The sequence below is a fragment of the Lagopus muta genome, chromosome 2 (assembly GCF_023343835.1).
Source record: "Lagopus muta isolate bLagMut1 chromosome 2, bLagMut1 primary, whole genome shotgun sequence".
Taxonomy (NCBI): domain Eukaryota; kingdom Metazoa; phylum Chordata; class Aves; order Galliformes; family Phasianidae; genus Lagopus; species Lagopus muta.
This window is the reverse complement of record NC_064434.1, coordinates 35680030-35700467: the sequence shown is the minus strand read 5'-3', so window position 1 is coordinate 35700467 and position 20438 is coordinate 35680030. Positions and strand designations below refer to the sequence as shown.

The window sequence follows — 20438 nt, the reverse complement described above, 5'->3', positions numbered from 1 at the left end:
AATGTGTCACTTCCCCTGGCTCTCTCTGAAAGCCTTGCAGTGTCCTCAACAACAGCAGCATGTCCTGCATTGTGGTTGTGCAGCCCAGCCCGAGAGGAATTTACTTACACAAAGCCTCTGTTACAGTTACCCAGTGAAAGCAGAATTACATGTGCTAACAATTCAGAGTCATTACCAATCCAGTATTTTTGTTTGTGAGTAATAATTACCTCAAGGCTTTTACTCTAATTAATGAATTCGGGTCTAGTCAGCCACTGGTGCGTGTGCATAAACTCTCATTGATGTTAAAGACTACACAGAGTAAAAGACTCCTTAAAAATAGTAATCTCTCACCAGGGAATAGGGTTGGTGTTTTTTTTTTATTCCCATTTTCCATTCCTTCCCAAAATCATCACTTTGAATTAAATCCTCACTGAATACTGGTGTGCTCTGATATATCAGAACTGGGACTGAGATTGCTCAGAAATATCTCTGCGCTTTTGAATGAGGGCTGGAACCAAAATAAATGTCCTACCTGGTATGTAGTGTCTGGAGCTCAAATGCAGCCCCATCACATCTAGATCAATCTCTGCATGCTCTCCTGGTTTTCCAGACCTAGAAGATTTCTTTCTCTGAGCAGTGCTCAGCAGTGAGCACCTTTTTCCCATTTATCCTATGCATTCTTTCATTTGCAGCATGATGGACTTGCCAAGGTCCATGTTCTTAAGGTTTGCTGCAGGTATCTTCACATAATTTTCCAGATAAGAAAGAGGAGAGGTTGTTGAAAAAAAACAAGCATTTAGGGTAAGTTTAGCTAAAACAAGGTTGGGGTTTGCCCACAGTTGCCCTCAGATAACTTCTGGAACAGTTTTGCCTGCATCGATTCTTAGGTTTAAATCAACTGTGGTTTAAGTATGTCATTATGGATGTCCCTGTTCTTGGAAGGAGACTCTGAGATCACCTAAGCTTGCAGAATAGGGAAATTTGAAAGACTTGACCTCCAGAAGCTAATATATAATGTTGTTTTATATTGTATTTTAAAATAAAATTCTAAATATAAATTCTGAAACATTACCTCCGAATTGTAAATCACAGTTTACACACTAAGTAAAAAAAATAATTAAAAATGAAAGCAGTGATAGATCTAATCTTCTTTCCCAGAAGAAAGCACTGATTCAAAGACACAATGGAAAAGGTTAAGCCTTAACCTCACCAGCTGACTCCAGGACTCACTGCAGGCCATACTTGGACTGTCATTTGCAGCATTTAGCTCCAAGACAGCAGAAGGCTGTTAGATTTGTGTCACTCTGAGGCTGACAAATTCTGATCTCCCGTATAACCAATGAAAATAATTTTTAGGCTGTTCATCCTATTTGTCTAACAAAGATGGGTGTTGCAATTGCTTTTCCCTAATTGCTCTATGCTAAACTAAAGTCTGGCAACCCTAGCAAGCAGGCAGCCTGAATTGTTCACTGCTCTTTTTTTGAACAAGAAAAAGACCAGATCCTAACAACTCTGTTAGTGACCATACAAAGGGTTTGGACACTGTATGTAAACCAAAATGATTCTTGATCCTAAATTTCTTGAAGCCACGAGCTCCTTGAAAACCTCTTCACATGATGTTATCCACATCATATTTTAAAGGTCAGCACCTGCCTTTTTCCCTGCTTTGTCTTCTGACACAATAATTTTAGCCTGGGCAACAATGCTTTGGTAATACTTCAATATATTTCAAACACGATATCTCACTGGCTCCTTAAAATATCACACCAGAGATCTGATGCTCTGTGCATGGCAAATGTTCCTTTGTGAAGCTTTTTGTGTTACGTCAAGCCATGCTGTGGAGATATTACACTGCGAATCTTTGATATCGTGCACCACGACAATGTCTCCCTCTTAGCTGTCACAGTCACTGACTCAGTGTGTGCTGTTCGTACTGTCAGCGCTCCTGGAAACGCAGTATACCTGGAGTGTGTTCTAATCTGGTGGCAAAAAGACATACGGCGCCTGTAGCGTAATCAGCAATCAACTGTGAATTTCTTAATCACTGCAAAGAGAATGATGCAATCTCATGAATTCTACCCGCATAACCCAGGAGAATATGTATGTGCATAATTATCAACGATGACTTAGAACTGTGTGCAGGATCAGGGCTTATCCAGGAAAGCCCATCTTTTACACCCTAATGCTTGCTAGGTAAAACGTACAGTGGAAGGAAATTACAATTCCCTCAATTAGATTAATTTGCCCTTATTTTCCTTTTTCACTATTTCATTACCACTGTAAAGATGGAGTTGCATAAGATTTTGAATCCGCTAACAACATGTTGCCCACTCAGAGAGTCTTCAGGTCACTCTGGTTGAAGCGACTGCAGCAAAAATTGTCCTGTGCAGTATTTCCATCTCTTCCTGCAGCACCTTAAATTAGGAATTACTCCTTACTGGGGAACAGCAATTTGTTTCATAAATACGTGCTTGAAATATCTTGCAATACACAGGGCTCTCCAACAAGTGGCACTATTAAGACTATTCAACTTACAAGATTGATATGCAAATGAGATCTCAGGCAGGGATGTTGGGACGTGTTTTACAACATTGTATTCATTTAAAATCTTTTAAATATACATATGAAATGTGACTGAAATAGATATTCATATTTCAAACATTCTGGAAAGTTTTGTGTTATCCACAAAGAAAATACTGGAAAGTAGGTCAAGTGCCCCAAGCTGAGCCAGGCAGTCCTCTCTGAAGGGATGAAGTCACCGTGCTGTGGGGAAACTGCCTAATTAAGACATTGGTAAAGATGATACGTAGTAAGGAACTACATCTATAAAGTTGAGCTGAAGCCAGTTGTAAAACCTATTGAGGCAGCTTTGTTTGGAGAATGTTGTTGTGGCATTCTGGGTGAATTATTCCTAAACTATTCAGGGAATATCTTCTACTTTGCCTCTCTCTACATTTACTCTCACCTTATTTTGGCATTGTTGCTTGACAAACTGTTGATCATTTCAAGACACCATATGCAACATCTATTCAAAAAACTCATTTGTCTGAGGTATGTTTGGCTCCAACAAGAAAGAAAAAAAAAAAAAGGAAAAAAAAAAAAAAGATGCAGAAATAGCTACATTTACAAAAAACTGAGGTGTGAAAATATTGAATGCAATCAAAACAGGATCAGGCTGGAAGTGCTACGGCAATATATGCTGTTTGGGGCTGTATTAGGGAGCCAGTGCATTAAAATGTAAGGTGCATAATATAAAAATAGCATTTTATAATGGTAGATTTTGTTTGGTTAGTGCAACGTTCCTCCTGTCTTTGAAAATCCACTGTCAGATTTTCCCCTAGGTTACTAGTATAAGGCCTAACAGGCTACAGTAAAATCACTTTAAGCTCACTTAACATCAAACAGTAATGTGCATTTTAAAATGCTGGACAGTAAGATAAATAGTAATTATTGTGCTTTTCAGAAAAGTGTGCTCTGGGGTGAGGTTTATGCAATTTTTTTTGCTGAGTTTTCTGCTTGACCAGCTTTGACTTACCAGGAGCTGCACCTTGTGCAGCACAGTTTGTAAACAACAGAGGATGCACACTTTGAATGCAGTGACATAATGGGTGTGCAGAGTGCTAAGTAAAGCATTACAAATGCTGTGTGACTTATTTTTATCTGAGTCCTTCTGAATATAGCATTTTTATCTCCCATGCCAATACAAAACTATTTTTGTGTCTCTAGGAAATACAAGGCGACACGGAGACCCAGCCTTGTTAGCATTTAAACACATGACACTACACGGTGGGACTCGCCATGTGTTAAACACTACATATGTCTGCAGAACCAGAACCTACGTGCGCTTGTGAGCAAAGCTTTGTACTAGCATCGCTTGCAGAGGGAAACTTTAGTTTATGAGTCAAATTCTCCAGTGGGACATTATTCTGCTGCCACATGCAGCTACAAAATGCAGGGGTAACATGGTGCTAAACCAGAATGCTTCTTGCTTTACACGAGCAGACAACCATATAAAATGCAAGCCAGGGGAGAGTGTTGCTTTTGAAAAGTGGCAGTATGTCTGACGTCACATGTGAAGAGCTGATTTTGTGTTGACATGCCATCTTTGCACAGTTTTCTGTAATGAAGCAGACTTTGAAAAATGCAGCAGCCAGTTCCGAAGTACAGTTAAACGACGTCGCAAAAATTGCTCCAAGAACAATGCAGAAAGCGTTTACTGAATGGTAAAGGGGGAAAATCAGGATGAATACTTGTGATACCAACACCGACAAAACAGCAAACAGGCACACGTTAATTACCAAACTGTACTTGTGTAAGCTGCAGGTCAACATCGTTCTTTATTGGCGTTTGCTGCCACTACGGCCGAGACCCGCGCCCCAGCCCAGCCGGCGGGCAGCACCCCGCGCCGGGACGGCCTCACGGGCGTTTGTTTTTGTTTTTAATCTCGGGAGCGCTTATCTATTCCTCTGATGTTTGGCAGGGCTGACTCATGACTGTTGGACGCTTGCGGTTGGCAAGAGCTGGAGGATGAGGTTTCTCCGGGGGCGGAGCGCGTAAAATATCACTAGGATCAACAGCGGGGCTCCGCGGCAGCCGGGGCCGGTCGGGTGGGTGCCTCGCCCTCCCTCCAAACGGCTGAGCCTGCCCGACCCCCGCAACGCCTTCCCCGGAGCCCGGAGGCTCCGGTGGCCGCGCACGAAGCGCTCGCGGCGGACCCCTCGGCCATGGCGGCCGCCCCCACGTCCCCTCGTGGTGGACTACGACTCCCAGAGCCTCTCGCAGCCGCTGGAGTCCGGTGCTAGCACCACATATACATATACACACACACAGAGATCCCGGGGGGAGAGAGGAGGGGGGGCGAGCCAGCCGCGCGCATGCGCCGCCCCCCTCCTCGGCAGCAGGGGAGGGGCGGGGCGTCCGCGTCGCCGCTATTCGCGGAGCGGCCGTACGCATCTTTCCGTGCGTAGCGACCGCGGCGGGCGAAGGAGGGCGCGCTGCGCCGTTGGCGTAGCGTTGTTGTGAATGGAGCGGGGCGGGGAGGATGATGTCAGCCTGGCGAATGTCAACAATGTAGCGATTGAGGGGCGGGGGCGGCGCCGGGCCGGGGCGCGCGCGGCGGCGGGGCGCGGGCAGCGGCAGAGCGGGGCAGCAGCGGCCGCGGAGCAGCAGCAGCACCAGCGCCGCCTCCTCCTCCTCCTCCTCCGCCGTTTCCGCCCGCGCCGCGCCGGGCCGGGCCGCGCGGCCCCGGGCTGCCCCCGCCGCCGGCCCCGGTGCCGCTCCGGCAGCGCCGCTCCCCCTTCCCTCCTCCTCCTCCTCCTCTCTCCGCTGCGGCTTTCTCTCCTCCTCCGGCCCCCACCAGCCCCCTCCTTCCCTCCTCCTCCCTTCCCCCTTTATTTTTCCCCGCACGGCTCCGGCTCAGGGAGCAGCGGCTTCAAAGCGAGCGCCATGTGATGTGCCTCTGGGTCGCGGCTTTTTTTTTTTTTTTTTTTTTTTTTTTTTTTTTTTTTTTTTTAAATAAACACCCTCGTATTTAGCGGGGAGGAGGGCCGCGTGTAGGTCGGTGACCGCAGAGAGCGGTTAACAACAAATTCCAAAACAATAACAACAACAACAACAGGCAGCAGCGCTCCTTCCCCGAGCCCCCCCGGCCGCAGCGCAGCGACAGCGGCGACCCCCAAAGTTGCGCGGAGGCGCGGCGAGGTGAGTGGGGCGGCGGCGGCGGGCGGGAGCCTTCCTCCTCTCCCCCTCCTCCTCCTTCTCTCCTCCTCGGCCCTGAGCAGCTGTTGCGCGGGGCTGCGGTGCGGGAGCGCTGCGAGGGGAACCACGCGTTGCGTAACGGGGGGAGCGCAAGTGGTCCTCTGGGTGTACGCATCGCCTATTTATACGCATATATATGTACCTGTGCGCGTATGTATGCCTGTATATACGCGATGTGTGCGTACCCGCGTGTGTACACGCACATGTGTGCACGCGTGGGCCCTGTCCCATCCTCCCGTGCCCACCCCTGTCGCTCCCACAACCTCATATTGGGGTGCACGGGCTCACCCCGCTTCCCTCCTTCCCTGTTGGCTCAGGGCTGTGGGGAGATGCCGAGCACGGCCGCAGCGCGTGGCGAGGTGTGAAGTGGCAGCGCTCCTCATGTGGCACGGGCTATTTGTGGGCTACTCTGGGTGTGCGAGGAGCTGGCACCGGCCTCGTGGAGCCGAGTGTGTTCCTCGCTGCCCCGGATAATAATAAGTGGGAGCGGCAGGCAGCCCGTTGGAATTGTGTGCTGGGATGGTGGAGTGGTTGTGAAAGTGCAGTTTGCTGTGGCTGAAGGTGTGTCAGCGTTCTCTCAACACAAATCCATTTAAGACTTCGCATCTGCCTCTAAACTTATTGTAGTTGGGTGTTTGGAGTCTTCAGCCCATTTTGGGTTGGGGACAGTCTGAGGCTGTGCTGTGCCACTGGGGGAGGTTGGCAATGCTCAGATATGCTGACATCTCCAGGTGTGTCAATACCAAAACCATTGAGGTGGAGGGAATGAAGTGGCAACGCCACATGTTGAGCTGTTGTTTGTGGGGCTGTTGTAGTAACATCTTTAAAGCAGTGTTTTACAAGGCTTTGTGCCTGACAGCCTGCAAGCCATAAAATTCCCCTTCCAACACGTGCTTGCTGTGCAATTCATGAAGACTTTCCCAATTGGAAAGACACTGACCGCCGCAATGGTGCGAGTGCTGCAGGCACATTGACAAATCCTCACTGGTGTGTGCCAGACCCTGCACTGGGAGCAGAGAGCCAGGGCAGTTGTCTCAGTCCTCCTCACCTGGGGCGCATCTGGGGCATCTGCTGGTGTTGGTGTCTCGCAGGACGTGGGTGGGACACCCTCCACTCCTCCCTGCTTTGCTTTGCTGGTTGTTCTGCAGGAGGAGATGGGCAGCTCCTCTTAGCTGTGTACAAGGGGAAGTTGGAGGTGCTAGCTCAGAGCGACAGTCCAAATTCCAGTAAACAGGCTTGAACTTGACACTCCTAGCGTGAGGAAATTGTGGTAAACCTTTGGCGTTGTGGATGGCCTCAGAGATGTGGTGGGATTAACGAGTTTAATCAAATTCCTGTACTGCCAGTGATGTTATGTATTGGTCTGTGTGCAGTTAGTGACAAAGAGCTGGAAATAAAGCTCCCTATAGACAATGTGTGGTGTGTAGTGTGTGGCAGGAGAAGAAGAAAGCCCACCCTTTCTTCTTCTAAAACTTTCTTTGCTTTTGTTTTTGCTCTGAAGTGCGATAGTTGGTTTTTTGTGATTGCCTGAGAGTTGCTTTCCTTAAGGTTTTTCTAAAAATATTGCTAGCCATAGAAAAAGGAGAATGAACGATCCCATCTTTTCAAAGAATTCAAAGAGGAGAACACAAAGAAGTGTTTTCTCATTGTGTGCCTGTGATGTTCTTTGCACGTGCACAGATTTATTTTTTTTTTTTTAAAAGACCTCTTAGAGTGCGGCAAATAAGTGTCTGCAGCTCCAGCTGAAAAATGAGATGTGTAACTAATATATGCAAAGTAATGATTTCAGTAGTAATGGCATTTTTGTGCAATAAGCTATTGGTGCAAGTTGAGTAGCATTTATTACGCGACTTGTAATCAGTCTTTTGCAATTTTTGTTTAGGTCATATGAACATGGATTATATATTTCAATCAAAGCGTACATGCCTTTTTGCTGAAAGGAAGGCTAAACTGAGTGGTTTCTCAGTTTACAAGATGCAGGAATGCACCTACACCATTTAGCAGATCTGTCTGGGATTTAAAGGCATGGATGCTTCCATCTCTCACCTCTGGGTCTGAATTTCCATCTTTGCTGGTTCTGGGTGTGTATTAGTGTACTCGACTGTATATTAGTGGTCTCTGGGCTGAAGTATGTGAGAGAAAATACAAAAGTCATTCCATTAGCATGCTGAAGAAAATCTCAATTTAAACTGAAATATCGGCTTTCTGTGAGCCCAGCTTACTCCTGCTGCTTCAGGGCTCCTCCTGACTACAAATGCTTGAAGAGAATGGGGAATAGAGCCTTTGTAGTGCCTGTCGCTGTCGTTCTCTGCTGATATTTGAAGAGGTGCCCACACGGTTTTGTTGTAGCAGAATGGGCAGTAGATTCCCACTCCCAATAATTCCCTGAGGTTTTTCAGAATAGTGTTCTATTGCTTACTCGGCTTTTTACAAAAAAATGGTCATCGTTTCTTTAAATTTAACCAAAAGACATTAACCTTGGCAGCTGCCTGAATATTACGCATTCATCTGAAGCTTGCATTGAGAAGATGTAAAATGTATGAATGCAGCCAGCTGAGTTGCAATGTGTTCATTTTGCTTTATAGCTAGGCAGAAACATCTTTGTAGTGCATTGAAAAGAGTGCTACTCACTGTGCCACGGTTGGGCTATGAATTATAATTTTAAAGCAGGCGAGCAGTGGAATGCATACCAATGTCTTTGTGGCCAGCGACGGACTTGAAGCTCCTGCATTCCCAGAAGTAATAAGTGTGGATCAAAGAGCAACCGCACGTTCCAAACAGCTAAATAAAAAGAAAGAAGGGGTGAAGTTCTGGTAAACCTTTGTGCTGCGAGTTTGCGTGTACAGCCTAACTCCATCAATCAAAAATAGGATTTGGGAGGCTTCTCTGCTGGTTGTGGTGGTCTTGTTGGGAGAGCTGGAGAAACAACCTGAGGATGACCACCTGTGCTGAAACTGAATAGGGGCAGCTCCTCTGAGGTTTACTTCTGAAATCTGTGTGTCACTTGAACAATAACCTTCTCTGCTATGCTATTAACAGAAGAGGCAGCAATTAGGAACAGGAGAACTTGGGAAACTGCCCATTTGCCCCAAGTAGGAGATTACATGAAAGCTGGAGGCTTGATGTTTGGTCCTGAGCTTTGACAGCACACAGCCTATGTGGTGATGGGTGGATGGGTTGTGGTGCACAGGTTCAGAGCTCTTCTGCTAAGAGGAGCAGGAGCTGCCTATTGCTCATCACCATGCTCTTCTGGGCTGTGTGGCAGCAGTTTTCTTCTTGGAAAAGAGGCAAAGCAGTTACGTCTGTTTAAATAAAAGCAGCTAAAACAAAATGACCCTTGAGACTTCATCATAGCTACTTATTATAGCCGACATCCATTGAGGATTGTTTTTCTGTTGTGTTGTATTTTTTTTTTCTTCCCTTCATTAGTGATTGCTTTAAAATTGAAGCCTGAACTAGGAAAACAGGAACTGTAAGTATGGAGGTGTACTTTTGGCCCGATTTGCATGCTGCCTGCTCTCTGTTTAGCAGTAGGTGTACTGGGCGCGTGTGCGAGCAATCCAACATGTCAGCAGTTCCTGCAGGCTGCTCCTGCTGACTCACGTGTCTGGTGCAGCCCGCAGCTCCCTGCCGTCAGCTGCCCACAGTAGGAGTGTGGCAGTGCTGACCCTTCGTGCAAAGGTTGTTTTTGGTTCTCTGGTCACTGCTTCCGTTGTGGTGTCTTCCTAGTCAGAGTGAAGCATGCTGCCGTTAAGGCTGGCTGCTGTTTGTTGTGCTTGAAGTACATCTGGATGTGACGCGTGTCCAGCAGGACTGACCCTCTGGGGTTTGTTTTGTTTCTGGTTTTATGAATGGGATGTTTGATTTACCAAAAACATCCACCAATGCATTGTTCCCAATTTGGATACAGCAAGACCCACATGCAAGTAGTATTTTCTCTTGAGAGTTACCAGCCCTACAGGCTCTTACCCTGCAGCCCTTCTTTTCTTTTCTTTTTTTTTTTTTTTTTCCGGCAGAAACCTTTGAAGCCAGTGAAGAATTCTGATTAACCTTTAAAAACCTTTACTGTAGCTGTCTTTAATTTTCAGAATTTTCCTGTCTCTGAGAGCCTGGCTTCTACCCCTGCAGCAGTAATCCTGCCCACAGTGCGAAAGGATTCCTTCATTTGCATGAGGATGAAAACTTGCCCTCTTGTATACAACTGTTTCTTTATTTACGGTCTCCCTTCTGATTACTCATACAGATCCTGAAATGATAGCTTCTGCTGACTAGGGGTTTTAAACTGATCTTGTTATGGCTTTTTTTCTTCCCTCCTTTCTTTTTCTTTCTCAGTCTGTCACAAAAGCCCTTACATCAGCTGAGAGAATTATCCTCCTGCAGTTCTGGATTTACTGCTACTGACTTGTAAGTCCTCAGTTGTCTTCTGTGTTTTTCTTCCTTTTTCATTAATTTCTAAAAATATGGTAAACAAGATCAGCTGGTATGAAACAGGCTTTCATAACAAAAAGGTGAGCTCTTGTCACTTGTTTTGTTTTTAGTCAAATACTTTGACCAGTAATGAATAGAAAACCACATTGAGAGCTTTGTAACACTTGAAGAAAATGGGTGTTCTTGGTTTCCGCCAATACAAATGACTCATCGGTATCAGTAGGGTTCCTACTTCTAATAATAAAGCTGTGGAAGACCTTTAAAATCTGTGATTTTGGCCCCTGCTCTTAGTGAAAGGTTGGAAAATATTGCTTCAAGGTTTTTTGTGTTTTAAATGTATGGAAGCTTTAATGATTTGCTGTGCCACAGCAGATGCCCCATCACATACCCTCCAAAAAGCTCGAATAGTACCACTGGCTGTGGTGCTAAAATCTTCCATTCTCCTGTTTCCTCGGTGCTCTGATTTCACTGCAGCCCATCACTGATGTTTAGCCTTGATGTCAGAGATTTGCATCTGGAAAATGCAATCTAGAGATGCTGAGAGTGGGGCAGGAGTGGCATAACACCTCATCTGGCTGAGCTGCTGCTCTCCACCTCAATTCCACCCCAGCCAAGAGAGGACAGAGATGCTGCTGTGTGACCCACAGCATTGGTTGAGCTGGGATCGTGGCATCTGGAGGGAAAAGTAGAGAATAAGAGCAAACAAACAGCAACCTGCAGGATGCATGTCATTACCTAGGAGGAAATGCGGGTCTTCCAGTACTGAAAGCGATACTGAAAAAAGGGCAGATCAGAAAGTCATCTATTAATTTTTTTCTTTTTCCCTGAGCTGGCATCCTTTTAGTTATTTACTTGTGAGGATGAAATCTTGTATGCAGCATGTTCAGTGCAGCAAGGCAGCCCCTGCTGCATATTGCATTTAGCTTGAAACTGTAACTTGGAGACAGCTGGGTCATCACTTCCATACAAGTATAGTGTGCCCTCCATTCTGTTATACTGTATCAAGTTTTAAGTCTTTGGTGCAACATATTCAACCTTACTTGCAGTCCGGATGCAGTATTCTGGCCTGCCTCATTGATTTATAGCCTTGTTGCATGTTTGCAAGCTGCTCATGTTGTTACAAGATTTAAAGACTGAGGTGGAGCTCATCTTCCACATTAGTGAGAATTCCAACAATTATGAAACCTCCATGCTTACTTTATCTTTTGTTGTGATATTTATACTGGTTCATTGTTCCTTACAAGGATGGGATGGTTCTGTGTTTCTTAATCTGTTTGCAAAGTAATGTGTTCTTTAAAAAAAAAAAAAAAAGGCATTTTGAGGCAGATCTACTGAAAATCTAGAGTGACATCAGCATTGATGAGGATCTCTTACCCCTTAACGATTAAGTACCTCTATATACTCAATCTGGATTTCTGCTGAAATAGCTTGGGTGTTTTTGTTAGTTTCTTGTGTGACTGGGCTGCTATGGAAGTCTTTGGTTGCTTCTTATCGGGAAAAGCACACTAAAAATAGAGGCGCAGAAGTCTGTGGAAATTTGACTTTGAAACATGTGAAAATCCAGTTGTTTGTTACATGGCAACAATAAGAGATTTTACTATTTTCAGATCAGTATAGAAGAAAAGGCCAACTTCCAACTTAAGGAGTTTATTTATGGACAGTTCTTACTGAAGTTCCCAGAATAATGTTCTGTAAGGAGTGTAAAATGCAGCATCAATGTTTGTTCAGAGTTCAGAAGGACATGGATTTGATTTGGTGATCTGTTTTCCTCATGTTATTAGAAAACCTGGCTAGGAGAAGCGTCATGAGGATAGGGTTGTGATGTGTGAGTAACCCTTCTAAATCTCATCCATGTTCTCAGTTCTGCTGATTTTGGAAAAAAAGGACCTCTTTCCAACTCATTGAAGGTTGGACCGGTGAGAGGGAACAGATGCTGCCACTACCTGAATTCTGGGTCTGATTGTGCTCTGCGTAGTCTCACCCCTTTCCTCACGCTCACCATGACACCCACCTCATCCCACAGTGGGCCTGCTCCGAGAGCTAAATCATCAGGTTATTCTTTTTGTTGCTACAGTTAATTTGCTTCTGGCTGAGTTTACCACAGGGTCTGGCAAGTGCCTGGGCAAGGGAGAGAATGGAATGAGATTAATATTTGTTCAACGGCCTTTGGGCTGCACCAGAGCTCAATGACCATCTCAGCATTGTGCCCCATGTCCTGAAGGTCACCATCATCTTGTTTTTTGCAGTGTGGGGGGGTACTGCAGGGAACTGTGAGCAGCCGTCTGCCCTGCAGCTTGGTGGCAAGGACTTGCTGTTGGGCATGGGATGTGTGAGTTCAGACTCGGGCTGTTTAGTTTGGGCTTTGCAGCAGTCAATTGCGTGAAACATTAGATGAAAACAAAATTCAGTCAAGCAAGCCTTCCTCTGCCCTCTACGTTAGCAAGATACACAGCTTGTTATTTCCACCTGTTTATGGTTGCTCCTTGCTTGGTGTGACCTGCTTGTGTCACTTATCTCACAGCTGTGACAAGCCCTTGGGAATTTAGATTTTAAACCTAATGGAGATGAGAGCCAGCCTGGTGACTCTGGAGCGAGCTTGTTGAGCCAGGTGGCTGCAGCCCACCCTGTGCCCAGCACCCTCAGGTCTCTCTTGCAGCCTCCATCACTCTAGACATGGTGGCGAGCATCTGCTCTTGGAGATGCTGAGGAACAGATTCAGCAGGTGATCAGAGCAGTCCTGGCTTGTATTTGCTCTGGTGAAGGAGAAAGTAGGACTCCATGCTTCATAACAAGAGGGAGGAGTCGCTGGCTGACAGCCCTTCAGCTGAAAGCAGGAGGTCCTGCTTGGCCACGTGCTTGTTGAGTTTCACTGGGCCAGTTTAGCATTCCAACCCAGCATATGGCAAATCACCTTCCACTCAGCCTTGGCTAATTTTTTGCCAATATGAAGAGTTAAACCACAGGTTCAAAGAGAAGCAGAGCTAAAGTAGAGGAGAGATGGAGGAGCAGCGCTGGCATCTTTGGAGAGCAGTCATTCGGAGAGTAGCCTGGATGTACTCAGACCACCCTATGCTGCTCCCCTATCCCTTGACAAAAGCTTTGGTGACTTTATGCAGAACTGAATGCAGTTCGTACATTCTAGGCAGGCTTATGTCCAGAGCCCTATTAGCATACCTACAAACATTGGGTAAGGTCCTCCTCTTGAACTAGGAAATTTCAGTTCTGTTTTAGCTTAACTCCAGGTAGCTGCTGTTGCTGAGGTGCTCCTGCATTGAGCCTATAAGCCTGCTGACCATTGCTCATTCCACTCACGGGTTTAACTTCATGTCCAAACCCCTCATTTGTTCCTATAGCTGTTCTTAAATGTGTGCTGAAGGAAGAACGGTGCAGAATACCTGGTGTGGAAATCCCAGTGAGTTGACAATGTGAAGTGGTTGTGGGAGATGTCAGTAAGCTCACCTGAATCTAAAACTGGTGATAAATGCAAAATTGCTATGTAGTTCGTCATAGCTGGAAGCTCACAGGCAGTGTGAATATCGGCACTCTGCAAGGAAATTTTGTTTGTCTTTTTCCCCTTCTTGTTCCTCTTCATTTGTCTTATTACTAGACTAAAAGTAGAGTCAGTGATTCATTCAGTAATCTGTTTCTTGGACAGTTAGTCATCTGCCAATTTGTGTTAACTTTCCACTTTGTTCATAAAGTGAGTAATGCTTAATGCACTAACCACCAAATTCCAAACTTAAAAGGCTGTGAGCATCATCCAAATCATCTCCAAACTTTCTTTTAATATATATAGATGTATATATATTTTTTTACCATTCTGTAAGATCAAAGTGAAGGAGACTTGGTCTGCTGTGTGGTACAGCTACAGCCTAATTGTTTTGTCTAGCCCCAGTTATTAAAGCAAAACTCAAGGTTGCAAATGTATTGCACCAGTTCTGTTGTACACGGAATCGTGTATGACTTGTATTTCTTAATCGGTATAATACTCCTTGTTGTTCTTCATTGCACCCACTGTCAGCCAATAAACAATGCCTCCCTATTTCCCTCCTCCACTGACTGCCCTGACGTTATTAATTTTTTTTTTTCCCTACCTCAGTGAACTGTGATGCTATCAAGACTAATTTAATGCAAGTTGCTTGGTCTTGCAAGGAAGACTGGGGTTGCTATTAGTTGGCTGCTGCAAATATTTCTGTTGCTTTTCATCTTCCTTTTTTTGTGCTGTTGAAGTGTTACCTATACAGAACTCAAAGCTATAAAGCCTTCCTATAGAGATGGGGTAGATATTTTGATCTGAAGGTGATGCCAGTCATTTCTGAAGATGAGCGCAGCACTTGTTTGAATCACTTGCAGAATTTTAAAACTATTTTTTCTTCTGTTTCATGGAAACCAGAGTAGTGTAAAGAGTAACAAGGTCAGTAACATCACAGGAGAACTTTATAGGAGCAAAGTCTTTACAGTCTGCACTAAAATGACATAAAAGTTCCTACTGCAGTGCTCAGCAGCAGAAGGATTTGAAGTGAAGGAACAGTTCTCATGCTGCAGGGAGTAAACACTGATACTGGAGGGGCTCTGCTTGGCTGGGTGGTTTCTCTTCAGACACCTCTTTATCTACTTCAACCTCACTCCATTTCTAGCCAATGGTTCCTCTCTGTGTGGTTATTTGGTGGCATCCCCATCTCTTGATGATGCAGCCCCATAAGCAGGTGATGCAGGCTAGATGGGAAGAAGCAGCCTTTTCTCTGTGGGCTCTGTGACAAGCCCGCGTTCTGTGTGATGGTGATATTGTCAATAGAAATACACTGTGCTCTGTTGCTGTTTTAATAAGCAAAGAACAGGTTTTGTCTCAAGGAAAAGGTAGAGAATATCCATTCCCTCATTTCTAGACTCAAATTCCAGTCCTTAATCATCCAGATTCCTACCTTAATGTAGAGTCATACAATCATAGGATATTCCAAGTTGGAAAGAACCCATAAGGTTCATTGAGCCTAACTCCTAAGTCCAGCTTGCAGGATTACAACCTCTGAAGGGTTTTTCCTTTCCATCCAACTTTGCACATTAGTGAGTTTGAACAGCTCAGATAAACTCTGGGCAAACATATCAGGGTTATTGGAACACTAGCCTTGGAGACTAGCCCATCCCCATTACATGCAGATTTTCCAGCATTGGTGATGGTGGGTAACGCACCTGCCTCTCTCAACTGATTGCAGCTATCGTGTTTCAAAGTAACTTGTTTCTGGTTGAGACTTGGTTTTAGCTTTTGAGCTTAACTTTTGAGAACTGATGCTGCACTGAAATTTGGAAACTTCTTGCTTTCCAATTGATTGAAGCATGAGCAGAGCTCTGACCTGTCTTTGTTTGAAAGGCATACAGGAGTCAGCCTGTGCAAGTGCCGGTCCCCTTGCCTTATCCCAAACAAAATAATTGAATGGGAAAGGGCTGCATACTGAGGGACATAAGGATCTCTGCAGGATTCAGCAATTGCAGGTGACTGTGCTGCAGCTCTGCGCAGTGGGCAGGAAGGGAAGGAGCTGTGGTGGGTGCTCCATTGCTGTATCCCACCATAGCTGGAACACCTGTGCCCACCCTGCCTTGCTTTTGGGTTTCTGGTTTACTCCTTCAGAGCATTATTTTGGGGTGGGAGAATGAGAAGGTCAAAGGCTGATGTTAAAGTGTGTTTCTCCATCCCTTGCCTTCTGTGACTTCTGACAGTCTGTAATTGGGATATTCCTCTGAGGATGGGCACATCAGCATCCTTCTCCTGAGCCATGCACAGAGCAGGGGTGGCTATGTGAGAGCTGTCCCTTGGGGGCAGGTGACTCCATCAGCCATTCACTCTGAAGGGGTGCTCCCTCTATGGTTGAAGAAACCCTGAGCCCGTCTCCCAAGCGCAGCAGTTTACAAATAGCTTTTCAGTGTTTGTTTTTTATTTTTAACATTCCCCACCCACGGGCACCTTTCTCTTGAAACAGCTCAGGGCGGAAAATCATTGCTACAGTAGATGCAAATTGGTCACATAATTTCCTCAGAAAGTTGCTTTTAGGGCAGCGCTGCCGATCTCTCGATGGAGCTTGAGCAAAACACATTCCCTTCTCTTTTTTTTTTTTTTCTCCTTAGTTTGGAGTTTATTCTGATTATTATACTTTCCTGTGGCTGCTGCTTATGGGTGTTTTCTATGTCTGACACCTGGTGTGTGCCCCTTTTCCTCAACTTATCACAGAGAAATAATCTCAGCTGAACTATGACATGTCAGCACAAGAGGAAATTCAGACATTTCTCTCTCATGTATATATGTATATGGTGGTTTTTTCTTTTTTTTTTTTCTCCTAACTTGTGTTCGATTGCTAATGGAAAATTCTGGTCAAAAGGGCGCAATATCTTTGCTACGTGTTTCATCTGGAAACCACAGCTCCCGACACACGGCACACCATGGTACCCTGCTTACTGGCTTTTTCCAGTGCCACGTGGGCATGGGGAGATATGTTTGTGGGGGAAAGGGGAACAGCAGTGGGATGCAGGTCCCTCTCTTGGCAATATTTCTGTTTTTCCTTTTAAAAAAAAAAAAAAAAAAAAAGCCCAACTATCTACAAAGTAAGTTAATCATTGCCCAAGGGTTTGACACCACTGTCTGCGATGTGACTGGAAAGCTCGTGGGAGCACACCAGCTCTCTCTGAGATGGCTGCAGGTGTGGGGACAGAGGATGTGTGGGGCAAGAGCCAGTGCCCATGTTCTTTGGGTACTGCAAGGCACTGCAACCCACTGCTGGCTGTGGTGGTGGCAGCTCGCCCCTGCTAGCGCTGATTTGCTGCTGCAGGTTTGTGACTGAGGCTGTGGTTTATGTACCCTTTTTTTGGAGTGCAGAGGGTTTAAAGTTATCTAGCATTGTATTTCTTCCCTTTAAAGAAAAAAAAATTGTTTTATTTTTGCCATTGCCTTTTCTACTTTTAACAAGTGTCCACTTCTTTTAGAAGCCATGAAACATAATGCTACTTAAAAAGAAGAAACTGGAACAAAGAGGTTCCAGTTCCAGAAGAAACTTGCCCAAGGAGGTTGTGGGTGCCCCATTCCTGGAGGCATTCAAGGCCAGGCTGGATGTGGCTCTGAGCAGCCTGGTCTGGTGGTTGGCGACCCTGCACGTAGCAGGGGGAGTTGAAACTAGATGATCATTATGGTCCTTTTCTACCCAGGCCATTCTGTGATTCTGTGAAAAAATGTTTTAATTGACCACTACTGATCAGCTCCAACAAAGCATTTTTTTGCCCTTTGGGGAGAGTTTTTTGAAATTTAATAATTCAATAGCCTTATAGTTTTAAATACATAATACACAATGCTGTGAACCATAAAGCAAAATAAAGCTTAAATACCTAGAAGTTGTGAAGAACCTCTTCAAACAAGAAGCCTTTCTTCAGCAGCTGGACCCCAAGAAACTTCATGCTGGTATTTGAAAGCATAGATTTGTTTCCTTGCGATTTTAAAATATTTACCTGTGGGTCTAGTTTTCCTAAACCATTCCCATGCCGTGTTTAATGCCTTAGATGTTTGCTGAGTGTGCTGCACGTGTGATGTTACGGCTCAGATGAAGTGTTGCAGCCTAGCGTGCTATTGCTGTCATGCTGATGATGAAGGTCTTCCTGCAGAATGGGATAGAATTTTCCTGCTTCCCTTCTTAGGGAAGAAGAGGAGGGTGTTTATACCACAGAGGAGCTTTACATGCCTCATGAGCTCATGGTGGACACAAGTTCCAAGTGTGCTGCTTTAGGGAAGCCCCTGCAAGTTGAGCTGCCAGAAGTAGTTATAAAGTACCTGGCAGATGTATAGAGCATACGTTGTGCTACTTTTGCCTCCTTCTATCTTGCTGTTAATTGGGACTTCAAGAAAAGAGACCAACAGTCATCCTGGATGGAGTATTTGACACTTGTAAACACTAACATATGAGTATTGTGGAAGTGTTCGCGCATGGTACACGCTTTAAAAAGGAGTAACTGCCGGGAAGTCTAATGCCAACAAAGATGTTGTAAGATATGTTAATCATTAGCAGAGTAATCTGGAATTAAATTTGTTTAATTTGGGAAATAGTGTTGAAAGTCTTGTAGCACTTTGACTCATCACCTGCAGAAATGCCACCTGGCTGTGTTTTTTTTTTTCCCTGTGCATTATTTGCTTCTGACCTGAGGTGTCCGGTCTCTGTGACCCTTGCAACTGCTCACCAAAATATTCCTGTAGGGCAGGCCTTCCAGGTGCTCCCTCTGAGAAGACAAGGAGCTGTAGGACAACTCAGGCAGAAAGTACCAGGTGATCTTGAGAGGGTTTGGTGCTCTTGGGTGAGCCTGGGGGTCAGCAACCCTGTGGGCTTCCTCCATCTCGGTGCTAGCAGAGTGATGGCTGGTCCTTGTCCCAGGAGAGGTCCTCGCACCTCTCCAGCGATGCTGCCTTTGGGAATAGTCAATGAACTGCTCGAGGAATGACTGACCACTGTCATTTAGGTACTGTTTGAAGAAAAAAACAACAAACAAACAGAAAAACGAGCAAGATGAGGGCAATTGGCTGAAATAGCTGTAAATGTTGTGTGCAGCTGATAGATTGGAGTTGTTGGATTAGGGAATGATGGAGAAAGTGATGCAAAGCCAACAAGTAGCTGGAAAGAAAATCAGAAATTTTACTAAGAGCACAAAATGGGAAGAAAATCAAAGCCCTGTCCTCTGTCGCACTGGAAAGGGGGAATATGTCATTAAAACTCCCACGTCAGCGTAAGTGATGTAGGAACTAAAACACATACCTGCTCCACATTACTGCTTTCTCTGCAACTTCATTTCAGAACAAACCCTTTGCCAAAAAAGAACTGCTTGCTTACAGGAAACCATGTTTTTGACTAGAACATACAGTAAAAAGGGTGGGGCATGCATGTCCTTTATTGTATGAAAGCAAAAGGAGTGGATATGCTGCAGGGGATTGCGAGTGAATCTGTTACTTTTCTCCTTTTTTCAAGATGAGTTCGGAAGGTTTTGTGCTGTTGGTACAGTGGTGAGGCTTGGCTAGTTGGCATGACAGCTACAGCATGCCTTTTAAGCTCTGTTATTTTACCATCCAGTTGTTTGTGTGGAGCTTCTTGTTTTTGTTTTGCTTTTATTTAAAAAGCAAACAACAGTGATAGGAGATTTTAAAACCTTTAAGTCCCCAACAGGATGTAAATATTTAGTCTGGCATGCAGAACTGGCATTTTGATCAAAGGCACATGACAAATATACTTCTAATTTGTTTCATTTTCTAGAGGTCCTACTGGTAGATATAAATGAACCAGCTTAAGATCTCACCGTGGTTGCAAGCTGGCAGAAAAATTAGCACCACACTTTCCAGTGGAAGCAGAACAAAAATGTAAAGACTGCAAATTAAATTGGAAACAGCTCTTAATTTCCCCTCTCCTCCTCCTCCCCCAAAGGATGAATGGCTTACTCTTTTGGATGGAACTTTGTATAGTGAGTCATAGTTTTATATGGATTAGTGTGAATATGTAGGTGAGGGAGACACTAGTATCTGAGAAACTATAATATAGTGTCTAGAAGTGTCCTGGAACACAGAATAAATGAATGTTTGATCTATTTCTCTTGCTGAATTAGCAGAAACATAAGTGCAGAATATCTTCCTCCCTTTATTCCCTCCCCTCTCATTGTGTTTGGCAGATACAGAGGAGGTCTGTGATGCACAGAGAATGTGTGAATATCAATAATTAAGGTAGCCACTGAAATAAGAGTATCCCCTTTGCCATGTTTGAAGCATGTGTGTGCAGAGCACCAGCGGTGAGATGGCTCGGGCATGTGCAGTGGATGGTTACCTCTATCCGGTAACTTGAGGTAAGAGTGTGGATTTGCACGGGACTTCTGCAGTGGACTGAGAAGTTTTCCCTTTCTAGGCTCTTGTTTCACCTCTTTGCAACTATTTACTATGCATCCGCTTGCAACAGAATAGCTATTTATGCAACCAGTAGCAATGAAACTGGTTAAAAAGTAAGCAAACTTTTTTTTTTTTTTTTTTTTTTTTTTTGGTCAGTCTTTTCGTTTTGTTGCACACAAGCAAGCTTACATTCAAGCAGGGAAAAAAGATAGGGGGACAGGAAATTTGTGGTAGAGGCTTAATAGGATCAAGCGAAAAATGGAAATGTATTGAAGTGGTATTGATGCAGACGTGCAGTAGGGCGCTTAGCTGTTTTACCTTCTCAGTCCACATCAACTATTGGAAATAGGGTAAATGTTCTTCTATATGGAGTGCCTCCTAT

General features: G+C 44.8%; 1 protein-coding gene across 2 annotated transcripts in view; it reads left to right on the top strand.

The window, feature by feature from the left end:
- Positions 1 to 5234: 5234 nt before the first annotated feature.
- BACH2 (BTB domain and CNC homolog 2) overlaps positions 5235 to 20438 on the top strand; it is a 180956-nt gene continuing 165752 nt past the window's right edge. For both annotated transcript variants that reach the window (XM_048937789.1, XM_048937788.1), the window contains exon 1: positions 5235 to 5682. The gene's annotated coding sequence lies outside the window, so the exon portion shown is untranslated. The remainder of the gene's footprint in view (positions 5683 to 20438) is intronic.